Source organism: Anastrepha ludens, chromosome 2 (assembly GCF_028408465.1).
Source record: "Anastrepha ludens isolate Willacy chromosome 2, idAnaLude1.1, whole genome shotgun sequence".
Lineage (NCBI taxonomy): Eukaryota > Metazoa > Arthropoda > Insecta > Diptera > Tephritidae > Anastrepha > Anastrepha ludens.
The window spans coordinates 88,030,698-88,039,987 of record NC_071498.1 but is presented as its reverse complement, the minus strand read 5'-3'; the positions used below and the strand labels follow the sequence as shown (position 1 = coordinate 88,039,987).

General features: G+C 35.7%; 1 pseudogene; it reads right to left on the bottom strand.

The window, feature by feature from the left end:
• Positions 1 to 262: 262 nt before the first annotated feature.
• On the bottom strand, positions 263 to 7,133 carry LOC128869652 (jerky protein homolog-like; annotated as a pseudogene).
• Positions 7,134 to 9,290: the final 2,157 nt, after the last annotated feature.

Here is a 9,290-nt window from a genome sequence, read left to right as displayed (position 1 = left end):
GGGCCGCAATTATTTGAAACAGTATATGCCAAAAAAACCATTAAAACGCGGATACAAAGTCTGGATGAAATGTGCAGAGTCCGGATACTGTTTAGATTTCGACATATATACTGGAAAAGAAGGTGACAAGGTACAGGTTGATCTCGGTGGAAAGGTGGTTCGTCAGTTTTGCGAAAACTTAAAACATAAAAATCATAAAGTATTTTTTGATAATTATTTTAATAGCTATTCTCTACAAGTCGATCTGCGAAAAGACAATATATTAGCATGTGGCACTGCCAATTCTAATCGCAAAAATCTGCCAAAACTAAAAGAAGGCAAAGATTTGTCACGGGGACAGTATGATTACAGGGTCAGTAACACGAACGTTGCGGTTCTAAAGTGGAAAGACAAAAGATCAGTTTTCATTCTCAGCAATTATAAAGATCCAACGAAAGCAGGTGTTGTTACTCGTAGAGAACGCAATGGAGACAGGACTGAAGTAGCATGTTCTGAAGCTGTGATGCAGTAAACATTTGCATGAACTATGTTGATAAATTCGACCAGTTGAAAAGTACTTATGCCATCGACAGAAAGTCGCACAAATGGTAGCACCGAATTTTTTTTTTCACTTCTTGGACTGCGTAGTTGTGAATGCTTTTTTAGGATATAAAGAGATCCAGAAAGAACACCACCCCCAATTGTACCAATTGGATACAAAAGACTTTCGCAGAAGTGTTTACCAAGGCATACTAGCACCAGCTCAGGCGAAGAACGGCAAGCATTCCAGACGTTCTCTCAGTGGACCGTCATCACCATTACCAGTTCTGATAAAACGTCATAAGCCTTCAGTTCCGACAGAGTTACGCACGGAAAGTAATATGCATCAGCCAGAGCGATCTACTTCACGAAGATGCGCGAAATGCAGCACTAAAAGAAGTCCAGCACATACTGTTTGGCAATGTAGCACCTGTAAAGTCCCCCTTTGTATTCGCAAATTTTCATAAGAAATAAGTTATTCATGTATTTTGCATTTACATAACATTTTATTTTTCATTACTGCTTAGATTAGTTTTATGCTGAACGCCACAGTGGTTACTAAACTAACCAGCTCGTACCTCAAAAGCCTTAAAAGGTATTTTTGTAAAAAAAAAAATTTCTTAATAATTAAAGCCTTATTAAACCAAATATCAAATTGTTTTATTTATAAAGTCATCATACTAAAACTGTGGCTGAGAGAGTTAATTGATCTTTCACATTCCTTTTGGTTTAATCTCTCATTTTTACATAAATTGCAATAATTTTAAACTATATTGTATTTTTTACTTGGTTAAGTTCAAAAATAATACCAAAATTCGCACATCATTAACTTTTAGCACTTTTTTTCGCACAAATGCTCATTTTCTCGCTTTCAATAAACAAACAGAATGGCCCATAATGGCAATATAATGCTTTTGTTCAAACTGGAATTTGTAAAAAACAATTCTGAGCATATTTTTTTCGGTTGAGCAATGGGTAACTTTGAAACAGTTATCCATAGTAAGTGGTTTAAAAGTTAGATATTTTAGAAGTCGACTACGGAATTCCCGACGCGGCAGTTAATAAATACATAGCTGCAGTTATTACATACAGACACTACGCGAAATTCAATTCACCGCACTAGCATTTATGCTATTAATATTTGTTTGCATGAAAATGGTGCCTTCCTTGTCTTCGTACTCCAAGGTTTGCCTTTTGATTATTTTTTCATATTTTGATCAAAAAAGGCGAAGTACCGTTACTTCTTTCTTCGTAATTTTTACATTTTTCGTTTGTGGGATAGTTTTATTGCAACATTTAATTAAATGCAGTCATTTCCATGTCTGCAAATGAGAAAGTTTGTCACAAAATCCATTGAAATTACTAGTATTTTTAAAGTTTTGACTCTACTTAGCTATGAAATATAAATAAGAAGAAATCGCTTAGGTTCCCGCCTACAAAGACTGAAAGGGAGAAAGCCATAACTAACATACAAATTACCATTAAACTGAATCGCTCAGCAAATTGATAATGCGCTAAAGCTTAAAGAAAATTATAACTTTAACCGGCCAAGAAAGAAATACCAAAAGTTATCCACTCGAGTTATCTATCTATTACGAGGGCTGTCTTGTATATTTTGAGCCAAAAGTTTGGTATTTTGCATAAATTTCTATTCGACGTATTCACTTACGAGCTTTACTTGCTCCTTTTTCAGTGAATTGAAAAATGCATCTCGCCCAATAGATGGGATTAACTGGTGAAAATTTTCGTACGAGAATTTATTATGATTTTTGTCCTAGATTATCGAGACGTAAGTGTATTGATCAACTTACCTCGAGTTTTGGCGTTGAAGCACTACACTTAGCCACTGTGAAACGCTGCCACAATGAGTTCCAGCGTGGCCGTCGATCCTTGCAGGATGAGTTTCGTGAAGACCGTACAAAAGGTGTTGTTGTGCCAGAGACAATCGATGCTGTACGTTAATTGGTACTCGTAACCCAAAATCGTAATGTGGTATTTCGCGAGAAAGAGGCACCCTTGGGAATTAGTATGACAAGCTTCAATCAGACTTTTCAGGACCAAATACAATTTAAGAAACGCCCTCGAAACGCGGCTGGACACAAATATTTTGAAAAACAATGAAACTGTTTTCAACTACCAATGTTAATTTTTTCGTTTTTAGGCTAGAAATGTAGAATAAAGCCTAGACAGTCGTACGATTACATGTAGTTCAATGTTTTTTGTCAGTACCGAGTACTCGTTGACCACTTTGATAGGATCATAGATCGTAGGCGAAATAGTTACAACTAGAGATGGGAGAAGTAAGGCGTCACATATAAGGCACACAAAAGGCGTTGGTATATATGTACACCTTTGTACGCCTTATATATGACGCCTTACATATATAATTGGCGCTTACACACCTAATTGGGTGTTAAGCCAAGCTCCTTCTCCGATTTGGGGTGTGCGTTTTTATATTTTTCCTCAAGTGGAAGGACCTACGACTTTATGTCACCTCCAAACATCAGAGGGTTTTTTATGATGAAAACTTTCGTGGCATGAATACTTTCGGAGGCTTGTCATTGCTTCCCGTCAGCGACCGCTATCAGCAACAACTGTTCTCCATTAACAATTAACAACTTCGTAACTAAATTAATGTGTGTTTCGTACCTGTCGTCTTGAGCTCGTGCACTTCCGAATGGTGGTCACTCACCAACACATTCAGCTACGGTGGCCACATAATGTTACCGAAAACATAGAGCCCTTACATTCTGAACATTGTCGTTCAATATGATATTACTGCCACTTTGGCTAACAAAAGAAATACATTTTTTTTTTTTATTTATTTCTTGATGATTGAATCCAAACCTTGTAGTTGTCTTTCACCTCTAGACACACGCATATTCCTTGGTCCTTAGTATTATTCTATAGTTTCCATATCCTGCACCTTCTGTGTTTTGTGAGGTCCACTGTTATCGTGTTCTGCCCAGAAGCAGTGCCAGTGTAAGCCTTACCTTCGGAACTCTCCAACCATTACTTTGTGGTCTGTAAATGAATATAAGTATACGAGTAAGTATTTGGGTAATATGGGAATAATATAACCTACTTAATCCTTCATGATCGCTTATATATTGATTTAAATATTTACTCGCCAGATAAGTGTAGGATGGGTTTCTTATACAGCTCGGGAAAGTCGTCCTAGATATTGAAGAATATTATTAGAGATTAATTTGGTTACATGACAAGATGTCAAAAACTGTTTGATTTTAAAGATTATTTAAAAAAATTTGTTCAAAACATTTAATTGTATAAAAGCATGCATATTTTTTACTAACACTCTAGGACGACTTTTGCGGTAACCTTCTAAAAGTTGAGAGCATATTCCGTTACCTTCATAATTGAAATAAATATAGTGTTTGTTAGTAATATCAACAGCCTAACATAAATAAAGATATATTTTTGCAAATTTATTTCTTACCTTTTTTGCACAACTGTTTGTATAAGTATGGCTCTTTGCATATTTGCCAGGAAGTAATGAAGCTGTCAACAATGCCATTATCATTAAGCATGCGCTCATAATCAAAAATTTATATTTAATTGATGCCGCACCTGTTTCGTGCTGCTTGTGATAACAGAATTGTGACTCATACGTACACAGTGTCGCACACAGCATTAACAGATGCAGGCGCAGTCTTCAATTATTGATATGCTTTTCGGTTTGAATATGAATAAAAAGGGAGCAAGTTTTTCAGGAATGCACTGGGAGATACCAAGTTATAACCGATATTCCAACAAATAAAGATGGTCCATCATATTTGCTGAGTTATATTCGTTAAGTTGGCATCGACCTCACAACGTTCACTCTAACTTTCAGCATGTCACTATGTCCGGCGATGCATTTGGTGACGTGATGATGCGACAGATAATCATATTCCATTCAATTTGCATTCATTATTACCTCACAAAATGCATTTTATTCGCTCAAAATACAAAAACATATTTTTAAGTTATTTGCTTAACCTTCGCACAGCCACCGCTGTTTAACAAAATAAAGCTCCTGGGCAGACTCACAAAAATCGCGCTAGTTTTATACGCTCCCTAAATCTCGACCTACGTGTACAATTGTACAGCCAGTTGAATACAATTAATACACATTCAATACTATGACTTGGGTACTTGGCTCAAAAATCAAAAGCTAAAACTCTGTAATAGATTGATGCGTATATAAGTAATCCATAGTATTCTAGGGCCTACTATATAAAAAATGTATTTAATCCATAGTGTAGGTGCCTTTGACATAGCATTTAGACACAGGAAATATTCAAATATCCGCCAAAAACCTGCAGTGTAATTCACTAACTTTATTTGAAATTCATGCTTACTTAGTACTTTTTGTATATTGCTTTAGGATGACATCGACTGTTCTTAAATTCCGAACGCCTCCACAGCCGGACAACGCCATCAAAAGTTTCTTCTACATCTTGCCGCTTAGGTCATAGAAAATCTCAACTCTGCTCAAAATATGGAACCGTTAATTGAGTCTGTTACGTGATGCATGAGGCGGCCAACGGACGACTGAATGATGAATATTCCCCATTGCTCTGAACTAGAACCTAGTAATACAAAAGCGGAATTTAAAATCGAATAAGCTTTAAATTTACAAAATTTACCTTTTTGCAGTCGATGTTATGGAACCTTTAAGTTGCCTGCCAAGCTCAAAAAGAAGGTTCTCAGCCAAGTCTGGTGTTAACGGGAAAAGGTTTTGCAACTCAACTAGAGCCAAATGGAACGGATTGCTCATATTCCGAAGTAATCGTCAATCCAATGCTCGAGGGCTCACTAACTTCTCTCCACCGCACCTCTAACAGCTCCAAAATTGTTGTCGTCGAGTTTGCGATAATCGACTTGTTAACCAAAACAGTAGTGCGATTCACTAACTTTCAACGATTCGACAATTGTTTTTGTAAATTTTTGTCTACAGTATTTCCGTTTGCACTAACGATTTAGCTATTCACAAACTTATGTTAACTAACACTAAACATCTGTCTTTCTCTATTTATTCAAAGTGAAGGAGAGTGGCAACATTATATTCTGCATGGCTGCTGGGCTGAAAATTCCAGTTAGCTTAAAGCAGAGGAAAAACGAATGCCCTGCATGAAAAGACTCTGGATAGTGCGAAAGCTTTTCGATCATCTTTTATACTTTCCTAATGCATGGTACTCATAGTATAATATATGAAATGCGTTATGAGCACCTGATGGTACTGGGGTAAAATTTACGCTTTAGGGGAAATTAATTACGTAAAATCGTATACAGCGCACGCTCGATAACGTGAACTAATTCAAACCAAGGCAGTTCACGTTAACAAAAGTGTTCACGTTTTGGAACGCCCAAAAAGGCTAAGTAAATATATTTTTTCACATTTAAATTCACATTTTATTCTTGTCTTCGTTACATATTAATTGAAAATTAAGTCATATTTAAAAAAATCCATCATCTTTTTTTGTATCTTCAGTTTTTCTAAAACTTGAAGCATAGCTTTCTCCCTTAACCGTCTTAGCACACTCATATCATTTTGATCGACGTCTTCATGAGCAGCCCATATTAACGTCTTGTTGAAAATTTCAACTGCTTCAGTCGGCTTAATTTTCTCCAGTTGCTCTAATACGCTGTCATTAATGATCGTCATTTGCATTGCCCTCCTCGATATCTTCGTTCCATTCATGAATGGCTAGTAACGTGAATTCAATCTGAAATTTTTAATAAAAAAAAGTTGTATCAATAACCCACACACATATCTTTGAGCATATCTGCGAACACGAACGAACCTCAGGATTTAAACTACTAAGGAGATCGACGGTGTTGCTCATCAAGGTGCGAAGCTCAGCTCCCCATTATTCTTTTAAAACTGCCAATGGAACATTATCTTCGGGATCATCATTGCTTACCGCAAAATTTAAAATACTGTTCCAGCACTTAGCCAATGTTGCTTCACCAACACGAAACCAAGCCGCATCCAAAATATTTATAGCTGTTTTTTTTTTCAACGACTCGAAGAAATCAGACTTTGTCGCTGCTATTGAAGCTAAAATGATGTTCCTGTAATGCAACTTAGTGATTTTTATTGCATTTTGATCCATCGGTTAAATGAGAAGAGTAACGTTTGGTGCCATAAACATTGCCGAAATTTACCCATTCTCCGTTGTCAGTTGAGCTTCATTTGGGTGAGAAGGAGCGTTGTCCATTAGGAGGAGAGCTTTAATTGGTAAGGCTTTCTCCTTTAAAAACGATGTAACCTTAAAAAACAACCAGTTAATCTTAAAAATCGGAAACAACTTAAAAGGAATATTGACCTGTGGAATAAATGACTCATGAAACCATTGCTTGAAAATAGCCGACGTCATCCAGGCCGATTTCGAGCTCTCATAGTCGGTGCGACACTGAAAGTTTTTAAAGCAGCGTGGATTCTTCGCCTTTCCAATTACCAAAAGCTTAAGCTCGTGGGATCCAGCGGCGTTTGAACAGCATAAAAACTAGATTTGCTGCTTCTCGGACTTTACCCCTGGGGCTCTCTTCTCCAAACTTGACGCGTGGCTCTGGCAAAAGTCTCCAGAATAACCCCGACTCGTCAGCATTATATAACTGAGCGTTGCACAACTCCGATTCGGTCATTTTAGCTTTAAGTTTTTCTTTAAACGGATGAGGTTGCTCAAACAGATTTTCGCCTGATATTTTAAGAAGACGTATACCGTACCTCTTCTTGAATCCTTGGAGCCATCCATCACTAGCGAAGAAGTTTGCTTCATTTTCTTTAAATTTTGCATTCAGTGTTTTTGCCTTTTCTTTCAACATTAGAGCACTTACTGGCCAGTTTTTATCTCTCATTCGGTTAAACCAACGATAAAGAGCTCACTCCATTTTGGGCAACTCTGAAGAACGCAGTGTTTTTCTATTTCCAGGTCCACAACACGTGTTGTTTACGCATTTTAAAATCACTTGCTTCTTCATTTTAATGTTACAAATTGTTGATTTTGTACTTCTTTGCCAAAATCATCACAGATGAGCCTTTTTTTAAAATAGCCTTTTGTTCTAATGTCAAGCACACGGGTTTTTTAGAACTAATTTTCACCAGAAAACATAAGACGAAACACTCTTTCCAAAACCAAAACCGCGACTGAAATATTTTACTCCTTACATGCAATTACGAATAAAATGCCTATTTTATAATTAGGGGATTCCCCAATTTCAGAATTACTTGAGATCAATGTAAACTGCATTCAAATAATTGTAACATTTATTGTTCATGTTATAGAGCTTTTTGGGTTTGTTCACGTTTTAGAGTAGTCAATGTACAAAAATGTTTGTTCACGTTTTAGAGCGTTCACATTATCGAGCGTGCGTTGTATATTTAAGTTCCTGTCTGCTATTTCATATAGGATTCCGTTAAACTACAAGACTCCCAAGGAAACTTGAAACTCGCACATTTTAGAATTTGTTCTGTTCTTTTGAGTTTTATTTTCTCCTTTACTAAAATATATTTACCCAGGTGTTTGCGATACTTATGAATCAGTACAAGGCACGATGCCACCCCATATTTGGCGGTTTAATTTGACTTCTTACAGAAATTGCAAGTTTTACCGGAGTATATTAATCTACCCTGTTAGAATTCCAGTGACGATTGTAAAATGATTTATTTTTATATTTAATTCCTTTCAACTTCTAAGTCCATTTAGGTTAAAAGTACTTATGATCAATTTTTATTGCAATAAACCCCGTAAATTGTGCCATCTGCTTCTTAAATAAGAGAGAAGAAACTTCCTCTAGGTCACAAACTGGCTCTATGACAATAAGCACAGTTGGTAGAGCATATTTTAGAAACCGTTAGCCATTAGGTGGAGTTGGTTTGGGGATATTAGGCAAAGTGATATTTGCGGTGCGAGTATGACTTGGGACTAAGAAGTAAAATTTCGAATCCCGAGAAAATTCAACACTTCAGTACTAAAATCTAGAGAAAAGGGAATTCAGCTGACCTCAGGGAACATGTAAAAAATGACTAAAGGGGCGTAAAAAAAGTATTTTTTGTCACATCATCATCGAAATTTATATCAAATAATAATTATGGATGAGAAATGAAAATGCATATGTATAAACTTATTAATTTGTTTTTATGATCCTAAGAGAAATAAGCATTGCTTTACTTGCAATTAAATTAAATCTGTGGTCGTACACAATAGCAGCTTATTTCGACATAAGGGAAAACTCAAATTGTTTCTTAAACCATTCACATATTTATCTATCTTATATTTATTGGCGATACTTTTTATTTAACTTCATAAAAACAGTTATGTTAAGAATTTTCATTAAAGCAAATTAGCATAAAAATTAAACAAAGGCTACTATGTTGATGACAAAAATATACGACCACAGAAATATCTATTACTTAAAGAGCGTTAAGTTTATTTAAGTAAGAAAGAATGTTTACATGGACAACCAACTAAGAGGAAGTCTAGTTAATTAATGTACGTAACCACTCTTCGATCGATTTGAAAACGGGCGTAATTTACGAGTACCAACTTGTTAGTTCCCTGCGTGTATATGAATACAACTCGAAAAGTTATGGGAATTTCATTATGAAACTTTCAGAGATTACTGAGAATAATCTCAGCTATTAATGAAAAAATTTCAAAAAAGTTAATAATATATAATTATAATTTTTCCTAAAAAATTTAAAACACTTTTTTTTTTAATTAATAAAAATATTAAAATAGTTTCTCTACAAGACGAAAAAATAT